Source organism: Bison bison, unplaced genomic scaffold (assembly GCF_000754665.1).
Source record: "Bison bison bison isolate TAMUID 2011002044 unplaced genomic scaffold, Bison_UMD1.0 scf7180017864492, whole genome shotgun sequence".
In the NCBI taxonomy this organism is placed as follows: domain Eukaryota; kingdom Metazoa; phylum Chordata; class Mammalia; order Artiodactyla; family Bovidae; genus Bison; species Bison bison.
In genome coordinates this window covers 8,938,832-8,949,489 of record NW_011495051.1, presented here as the reverse complement: position 1 = coordinate 8,949,489, position 10,658 = coordinate 8,938,832, and the positions used below count along the sequence as shown (strand labels likewise).

Below are 10,658 nucleotides of genomic sequence, written 5' to 3'. Positions count from 1 at the left end.
TTGTGGTGTTGGAGAAGACTCTTAAGAATCCCTTGGACTGCAAGGAGATCCAACCAGTCCATTCTGAAGGAGATCAGCCCTGGGGTTTCTTTGGAAGGAATGATGCTAAAGCTGAAACTCCAGTACTTTGGCCACCTCATGCAAAGAGTTGACTCATTGGAAAAGACTCTGATGCTGGGAGGTATTGGGAGCAGGAGGAGATGGGAACGACAGAGGGTGAGATTGCTGGATGGCATCACTGACTCGATGGACGTGAGTCTGAGTGAACTCCAGGAGTTGGTGATGGACAGGGAGGCCTGGCGTGCTGCGATTCATGGGGTCGCAAAGAGTCGGACATGACTGAACAACTGATCTGATCTGATCTGAACATTAATAAACCTGATTATATACCAATTGTTAGAAATTGAAAAACTAATCACCACTCACATAATATATACAAGTTCTCATCATACAATACAAAGAAAGATACAAGAATTTTTGTAGGATTATTTGAGAATGTGTGTATGTGTTAAGTCATTTCAGGCATGTCTCTTTTCAACTCCATGGACTATAACATGCCAGGCTCCTCTATCCATGGGATTCTCCAGGCAAGAATACTGAAGTGGATTACCATGCCCTTTCCAGGTTATCTGAGAATAAACTAATATAAGTAATATGACAAATATGATATATATATAATGTAAATTAAATATTTATTTAATATATAAATTAAATATATCAAATTATATATTACTGCATTTTAAATGAATACAAAACATATATTTTAAATTTTTAAATTTAAATCAATACATATAAACATAAATTTATGCAATAAAGAAAATATTGTATATCCTTACATGATAATGTGCATCAGGTAAATGTTTGAAGTAGTTTTATGTATTTCACAAGGAGACTTAACCTCAAAGTTGTGGTAAACAAGAGCATCTTAGAGGCAATAAGGGTAGTATTCTGTTTAAGGAAGATTTTAAGAAGCTAGTTATGGATACATAAATGAAATTGACATTATGGAAACACTGACAAGGAAATAATACTCATCAACTTCATGACACTGGTTCCTTTTGGGGATGTGTATGCAGAGGAATGAGATGGAGCTGAAATTCCAAGAAAAGTTAAACCATATCATTAATATTTCAAATCTTTATCAAGTGTGAGATTGAAGCATATACTAATTAATGTTTATATTTTAAAAATAAGTAGTGGGTATTGATGAGAATAATAATAGGTAATATTCATGGAGCTTTATCTAAGTTGGGCGATATTTTAAGGCAGTGTTTATCAAGTCCAGCTTCACATTAGGGTGACCAAAAAGCACACATGTAGAGATACTGAAATTCGTTCTAGATGAAGCTAGGGTTGTTGTGTATTTTAAAATAAGCACATGCAAATCATCAATCAAATGGACACAGAGGTATAAGATTGCAATTCCTTTATTAGGAAGCACTGATATGAAATTCTGTTAACTAGACTTAGAGGGGGCTTCCCCGTTGGCTCAGTGGTAAAGAACCCACCTGCCAGCACGGGAGATGTGAGAGACGAGAGACTCGGGTTCAATCCCTGGGTCAGGAAGATCCCTGGAGGAGGGTATGGCAACCCACTCCAGTCTTCTTGCCTGGAGAATCACTTGGACAGAGGAGCCTGGGGGGGCTACAGTCCGTAGGGTCACAAAGAGTCAGACATGACTGAAGCAACTTAGCAGGCATGCACACATGCAGAGGTCTGCATTCTCACCTGGCTGTAGGAATTTTCCTTATGCTAAGCTCTTCAATGTAAATAAGAGTTTATGATCAGGAAAATAAGACTACCAGGTATATGAAAATGTGCTCAACATTGCTAATATCAGGAAAAGTTGGTCAAAATCTACATTAAATATCGCCTCACATCTGTTAGGATGGCTACTATTTAAAAACAACAACAAATGTTGGTGAGGGTGTGGAGGGAAGAAAACCCTTGTACCTGGTTGATGGGAAAAAACATTTGTACAGCTATTACAGAAAACAGAAAGGAGGTTTCTTTAAAAATTAAAAAAAGGAGCAAACTGAAGTAGAACTACCTTAGGATCCAGCACACCACGTCATGGTAGATGCCAAAGAAATGAAGTCAGAACCTCAAAGAGATATCTACACTCCCCTGTCATTGTGATATTATTTGAAATAGTGAAAGTATGAAAACGTGTCTGTTGACAGATGAGCAGGTAGAAAAATATGGTGTGTATATAAAGACAATAGACTATTACTCAACCATACGAAGAAGGAAATCCTGCCATTTGTGACAACATGGATGGATCTGGAGAATATTATGCTTTTTAAAATATATACACCAGACACAGACAGTCAAATTCACTATGATCTCACTTAGGTGTAGAAGAAAATTAAACTCTTAGGACCATAGATTAGAACTGTAGTTGTGAGGACTTGTGGTAAGGAAAGTGAGAAATGTTAGAAAAAGGGTACAAACTTTCAGTTATAAATTGAATAAATTCTGGGATCTAATAAATAGCCTGGTTACTATAGCTAATAATTCTGGTTGTGTTCATGAAATCTGCTAAGAGAGATTTGCTTAACTGGTACTACACACACACACAAATAGAAAATATGTGAGCTTCCAGATACATTACTTAACTTGACTGTGGTAATTATTCTCCATGTGTATGTGTATTAAATCATCATTTTGTACATCTTTTAAAGACTTTCAAGTGGCACAACCCAAATATGCATTTTGTCAATAATTTCAATAAACTGAAAAAAAAAAAAAAACAATGAAGCAATATTTTTCTGCCAGTACAGAACAGAGTCCAAAAATGTAAAGTGGTCTCACACATCAGACATTTAATCGAGATGGTACTGAAAAAAAAAAAAGAGAGAGAGATGGTATTGAAACAAATAATCTGTATAAGATAAAAAATTTCAAGGGGGTTTCTTAAATTTCATTATCATGTAATCATTGACAATGCTGTGCACAGGAATACCATCTTTGTAGTCACCAACACATTAGATCATGTGCAGTTAATTAAACAATATTGATTGAAATTTGACCTCCTCCAAAGGTATGACGTATATACTAAATGAGTTCTAGAAGATAACCTCTAATATTTGAGTAATCGCTATTTCATGAAGGAGGGAAGACAGAAAATCAAAGATGATAAAACTCTGAATATCAAATAAACTGTGTTCTGATTATGAATATTCATTTTTAATTCAGAATCCAGATGACATAGTCCTGCATTTCATAGATATTTCTAAATATTCTAAATGAAGGAAATGCCTAAAATTGTATTTGAAGAAAATAAGATTTATATAAATGACTTAATTTCTTTATATTTTAATTATTATATATTTTCTTAGAAGGGGAAGGGAATCTCTCATTATATGTTATTTCTAAAGAAGTAAGCTATATTTAACTAAGATCATAGATATATTAACTCTAACGTTCTTACTTCCTTTCCCTTTTCATGAAGTTTTATAACCTAAGAGTTTATAAACAGATGTGTGTAACACAGAAATCAAGGACAAAAAATTCTAAGCAAATAGAATTTGTCACAGTGAGAAACACTGCTGAAGGAACAGCGGTGTATAATCTTAGAAATGAGTTGGTTGAATCCAAAATATAGACATAGTGCTACATGACAGTTTATGTATTTCCTATTTTTCCAGTCCTCTTTTTGTTTCCCAAAGATATCCAAGCTACATAGAACTGGAAATCTAACCACTGTCTCAAAATTCTTCCTCCTGGGCCTCTCAATGATCCAGAACTTCAGCCTTTCCTTTTTGGACTCTTCCTGTCCATGTACCTGGTCACCGTGCTGGGGAACCTACTCATCATCCTGGCTGTCACCTCTGACCCTCACCTCCACACCCCCATGTACTTCTTCCTCTCCAACCTGTCCTTGGCTAACATTGGTTTCATCTCCAACACCATCCCTAAGATGACTGTGAACATCCAAACTAATAGCAGTGTCACCCTCTATGCAGGCTGCCTGACAACAGATCTCTACTTTTATGTTTTGGGGTACATGGATAGTACTCTTCTTCCTGTGATGGCCTATGACAGGCTTGTGGCCACCTGTCACCCACTGCACTACATGGTTGTCATGAACCCATGCCTCTGTTGCTCCTTAGTTTTGGTGTCTATTTTGGTTAGCCTTTTGGATTCTCAGGTTCAGAATCTGATTATGTTACAACTTATCTGCTTCTAGGATGTAGAAATCTCTAGTTTATTCTGTGACCCTTCTCTGCTCTGACACACAAAGAGTATAGTCAGGTGTATTATTGGTGCCATCTCTGTTTTTCTCCCTACATCAGGTATCTTTTTTTCTTACTATAAAATTCTTGTCTCTTTTCTGAGGGTGCCCTCATCAGGTGGGATATATAAAGCCTTCTCCACCAGTGGTTCTCACCTGACAGTTGTTTGCTTATTTTAAGGAACAGACCTTGGTGAGTACCTCAGCTCAGCTGTTTAACAATCTCAGGAAGGATGCAGTGGCCTCAGTGGTATAAACTGTGGTCACCCTCATGCTGAATCCCTTCATCTACAGTATAAGGAACAGAGACATCAAAAGGGCCACGTGTAGGTTCCTCAGCAAAACCTTCTCATCTTAAGATCTGGCCACCCATAGAAAAGGTAGCAAAACTAAACCTGGAGATCTGAAAATTTTACCTCTCTCATGATGTCATTTTGCAACTCTTTTTTTTTTTAATTTTATTTTATTTAACTTTACAATATTGTATTGGTTTTGCCATATATCAAAATGAATCTGCCACAGGTATGACCTACATTCCTTTCTTTGTGTTACACCTGAATATTGCTTCTCTTTTATGGTTTAACATGACAGCAGGGAGTTTTAGGATCCTTTGTGTATCATAATCACTCTTTGCCTAAATCTCATTCTATCTACAGAGATTCTATGATGTTTCTTTGGTGCTGAAGCAGCTTCAAACAATGATTAATTCCCTTTAGATGTGTTGAAAATTTACAAGTTTTCCACAACTCTTATGTCTTTTCCATAGGAAATTCTATTTCTATTTTTCAGATATCTACATGCAGTTATATTTGAGGATGCACATCACTGTGCACTGTTTCTCAACCTTGGCTTTTATCAAAAACATCTAGGAAATTTAAAACTACTGACCCTGAGTCTCACCACTAGACACTCTGGTTTAACTTGACTTGGGTGTGGCCTGAGTATGAGTATTTTTTAAAGCACTCAGATGGTTCTAGTGTTTGGCCAAGGTTGAGAACTACTGATGTAAGTCTGGTTTTTCCTTCAAAAGTGACCTTTGGGTCCTAACTGCTCATGCACAATGCTGAAGATATGGAAGAGTCACAGGTCAAAGGGAGAAGACAGGAAGACCCTGCTGTAGTAACAAACAATTCTTTTTCCCCACTTCTGCAATAATTTTCTTCTCATAGCTTCTCTACATCATTTGCATGGGCTTTGCTCTGGTTGGGCTTCTCAGAACCACTGCTCTATGCTGTATCTTGTGTTCATCTTACATACTTTCAACAGTGGTCTAAAAATGCCTCTGTGTCTTAAAAGCTGAGCTGATTCCTTTACACCCCCCAAGCCCTTGGTGGAGTAGCTTCTTCCCTCATTTATGATTGCTATACTACTTCTTTGTGTTTTTTTTTTTAACTTTCAGCCCTTCAATAACTATTTAACCAACTCTCTGTGTTAAAGCTTTTCACTAAAATGATTGATTGCATTATTCCTGGCTGACTGCAACTCAGCCACAAAAAATAATGAAATAATGCCATTTGTAGCAATTTGGATAGACCTAGAGATTGTCATACTGGGTGAAGTATGTCAGAGAAGGACAAATATCATATGATATCACTTATATGTGGGATCTATAAACAGGTATGAATGAACTTATCTACAAAACAGAAATAGACTTACAGATGTAGTAAAGAAATGTATGCTTATCAGAGGGTAAGCAGTAGGGAGAGATAAATTAGAAGGTTGGAACTGACATATAAACACAACTATATCCAAATAGATAGCTATTAAGAACTATGACAAATGAAACTCTACTCAATACACTGTAATGAAGTATATAGAAAACCATCTAAAAAAGAATGGATATATGTATAACTGATTCACTGTGGTGTACACCTGAAACTAACACAACATTGTAAATCAACTCTATTCCAATAAAAATTTTTTGAAAAAAACACTAATTGGTTTTTCTTTTCTTACTGAATTTTAACTGATACTGTAGCACTGGGTATAAGTTTGTTGTTATGTACCTGCAATTGGAAGATGCAAAATGTGCCCAGGAAAGACACATGGTTATCAGCTTTGGGTATGAAACTGGAGAATAGGTGGTATCATAGTCCAATTGTTATGTGGCTCATGATGCTTGTGGTACATTGAATCACTCAAGTCTTCACAATAAGTTTCCCTTGCTTTGCTTATCTTTAAGACTGCAAAGAATCTATTATCAACAAAGGGAGGATTTTCCTTTTACTAGAAACAGCCTGGTTAGGACTTCACTTGATTACCCTGCCTTACTGTCCTCCATCACAATAATTACATCATAAGGCTCCTATTGAGTTGTGTAAGACAAGTATCCATCACTTTTTGAGGTGTCACATTTTTTGTATGGTAGTAATCTTGGCTGACTGAATGCTGTGCAGAACTACGTTAATTTACTTTTCATTTTACCACTTAGGAAAATCACCAACAAACTCTATTGATAAGAAACTTTGATATTAAAGAAAAGAATACACATGACAAAAGACATTTTCTTGTTAGTTTAGGCAAAGAGATATTGCCCAATAAAAGTTATTAAAATCACTAAAATACTATACGTGCATATTCATTAATGCTAACCTAAGTGACAGTGAAAGAATCTTGGAAGGAGCCAAAATAATGCCACTGTGTGTGTCTGTGTGTGTGTGTGTGTGTGTGTGCACGCGCGCACGCGCCTGCGCACACATGTGTGTGGTTCTGTGGGTTTAATATCTTGTTTATGTTCTGTTAAACATATCACATGGTTTCTTACTAGATCATATTAAATTCTCATAGAAAATGAATAGGGGGCATTTTAACTAGATAAATATTATTATAGAAAGTATACACTTGAATAGTAATCCTAGGTGTTCTACAATATTCATGAAATGATTTTCTGCAATGTTCACAACCAGCAAAATGTCAGAAAATACATCCTGCTTGTATGAGTTTAATATTTTACATTCCACAGAGAAGCAAAATCCTATGTTCTACATCTTTCACTGCTTGACTTATTTCAGCTAGCGTAATGAACTAATAGAAGCAGAAGAGATTAAGAAGAGGTGGCAATAAGAAAATTGAAATCATATCAAGCATTTTTTCTGACCACAATGCTATGAGACTACATACCAATTACAAGAAAATAACTAAAAAACACAATCACATGAAGATTAAAAAATATGTTTCTAAATAACCAACAGGTTACTGATGAAACCAAAAGGGAGATTAAAAAATTTCTAGAAACAAATGACAATGAAAACATGACAAATCAAAACTGATGTATGCAACAAAAGCAGTTCTAAGAGTGAAGTTTATAACAATACAATCCTACCTCAAGAAACAAGAAAAACATCAACTATACAACCTAAATTTACATCTAAAACAACTGGAAAAAGAATAACCAAAAAAAAAAAGAAAAAAGGCAGAAGGAAAGAAATTATAAAGATCTAGCAGAAATAAATGAAAAAGAAATGAAAGAAACAATAGTAAAGATTAATAAAACTAAAAGCTGGTTCTTTGAGAAGATAAAATTGACAAACCTCTTAGCCAGACTTATCAAGGAAAAAAGAGAGAAGAATCAAATCAACAAAATTAGAATGAAAAAGGGGAGGTTACAATAGACAAAGCAGAAATACAAAGGATTGTTAAGAGACTATTATGAACAACTATACGGCAATAAAATGATAACCTGGAAGAAATGGAAAGATTCTTAGAAAAGTTCAGTCTTCCAAGACTGCACCAGGAAGAAATAGAAATTATAAACAACCCAATTACAAGCATTGAAATTGAAGCTGTGATCAAAAATCTCCCAAAAAACAAAAGCCCAGGACCAGATGGCTTCACAGGAGAATTCTATCAAACATTCAAAGGAGAGCTAATGCCTATCCTTCTAAAACTGTTTCAAAAAATTGCAGAGGAAGAAACACTTCCAAACTCATTTTATGAGGCCACCACAGCCTGATACCAAAACCAGACAAAGACAACACAAAATAAAGAAAACTACAGGCTAATATCATTGATGAACATAGATGCAAAAATCCTTCACAAAATTTTAGCAAACAGAATTCAACAACACATTAAAAACTCATACACCATGATCAACTTGGGTTTATTCCAGGGAGGCAAGGATTCTTCAATATACACAAATCAATCAATGTGATACACCATATTAACAAATTGAAACATAAAAACCATATGATAATCTCAATAGATGCAAAAAAAAAAAAGCCTTTAACAAAATTCAGCACCCATTTATGATTAAAACCCTTCAAAGACTCAGCATAGAAGGAATCTGCCTCAACATAGAAAGGCCATATATGATAAGCATACAGCAAATATTATTCTCAATGGTTAAAAACTGAACACATTTCCCCTAAGATCAGGAGCAAGACAAGGGTGTCCACTTTCACCACTATTATTCAACATAGTTTTGGAAGTCCTAGCTACAGCAATCAGAGAAGCAAAGAAAAAAAAATGGAATCCAGATCAGAAAAGAAGAAATAAAGCTCTCACTGTTTGCAGATGACATGATACTGTACATAGAAAACCCTAAAGATACTACCAGAAAATTACTAGAGCTAATCAGTGAATTTAACAAAGTTGCAAGATACAAAATCAATACACAGAAATAATTTGCATATCTATATACTAACAATGAAAACTCAGAAAGAGAAATTAAGGAATCAATCCCCTTCACCATTGCAACAAAAATAATTAAATATCTAAGAATAAGCTTACATAAGGAAACAAAAGAACTGTACACAGAAAATTATAAGACACTGATGAAAGAAATCAAAGATGACATAAATAGATGGGGAGATATCCCATGTTCCTGGGTAAGAAGAATCAATGTTGTGAAAATGAATATACTACAAAATGTAATCTACAGATTCAATGCAATCCCTATCAAACTATCAATGGCATTTTTCTGCCATTGTCCAGAACTAGAACATTGTATTGTTCTGGTATTTGTTCAGAACTAGAACAAAAAATTTCACAATTCATATGGAAACACAAAAGACCCCAAATAGCCAAAGCAGTCTTGAGAAAGAAGAATGGAACTGGAGAAATCAACCTTCCTGACTTCAGATTACAGACTTTATTATAACTTTGTATACTACAAAGCTACAGTCATCAAGACAGTATGGTACTGGCACAAAAACAGAAATGTAGGCCAAAGGAATAGGACAGAAAGCCTAGAAATAAACCCACGCACCTATGGGTACCTTATTTTTGACAAAAGAGGCAAGAATATACAATGGGGCAAAGACAGCCTCTTCAATAAGTGGTGCTGGGAAAATTGGACAGCTACATGTAGAAGAATGAAATTAGAATACTTCCTAACACCATACACAAAGATAAACTCAAAATGGATTAAAGACCTAAATGTAAGATCAGAAACTATAAAACTCTTAAATGAAAACATAGGCAGAACACTCAATGACATAAATCAAAGCAAAGCAAGATCCTCTATGACCCACCTCCTAGAGTAATGGAAATAAAAATAAAAGTAAACAAGTGGGACCTGGTCAAACTTAAAAGCTTTTGCACAGCAGAGGAAACTATAAGCAAGGTGAAAAGAAAACCCTCAGAATGGGAGAAAATAATAGCAAATGAAACAACTGACAAAGGATTAATTTCCAAAATTTACAAGTAGCTCATACAACTCAATACCAGAAAAACAAACAACCCAATCAAAAAGTGGGGGGAAAAAACCTAAACAGACATTTCTCAAAAGAAGACATACAGATGGCCAACAAACGCATGAAAAGATACTCAACATTGCTCATTATTAGAGAAAGGCAAATCAAAACTACAATGAGATATCACCTCACACCACTCAGAATGGCCATATCAAAAAGTCTACAAACAATAAATGCTGGAGAGGGTGTGGAGAAAAGGGAATGCTCTTGCACTGTTGGTGGGAATGTAAATTGATACAGCCACTATAGAAGATAATATGGAGGTCCCTTAAAAAAAAATAGGAATAAAAGCACAACGTAACCCCTCAATCCCACTCCTAGGCATATACACTGAGGAAGCCAAAATTGAAAAAGAAACATGTATACCATTGTTCATTGCAGCACTGTTTACAATAACTACAACATGGAAACAACCTAGATGTCCATCGACAGATGAATGGATAAAGTTCTGGTACATATACAAAATGGAATATTACTCAGCCATAAAAGGAATGCATTTGAGTCAGTTCTAATGAGGTGGATGAACCTAGAACCTATTATACAGAGTGAAGTGAGTCAGAAAGAGAAAGATAAATATCATATTTTGATGCAATACGTGAACCGTGAACTTCCAGATGTTCAAGCTGGTTTTAGAAAAGGCAGAGGGACCAGAGATCAAATTGCCAACATCTGCTGAATCATCGAAAAAGCAAGAGAGTTCCAGAAAAACATCTATTTCTGCTTGATTG

The 10,658-nt window shown here is 35.3% G+C and overlaps 1 pseudogene; it reads left to right on the top strand.

Moving 5' to 3' along the window:
* The window catches only part of LOC104979969, a 9,648-nt pseudogene extending 5,053 nt beyond the window's left edge, over window positions 1-4,595 (top strand).
* The last annotated feature ends 6,063 nt before the right edge of the window (window positions 4,596-10,658 follow it).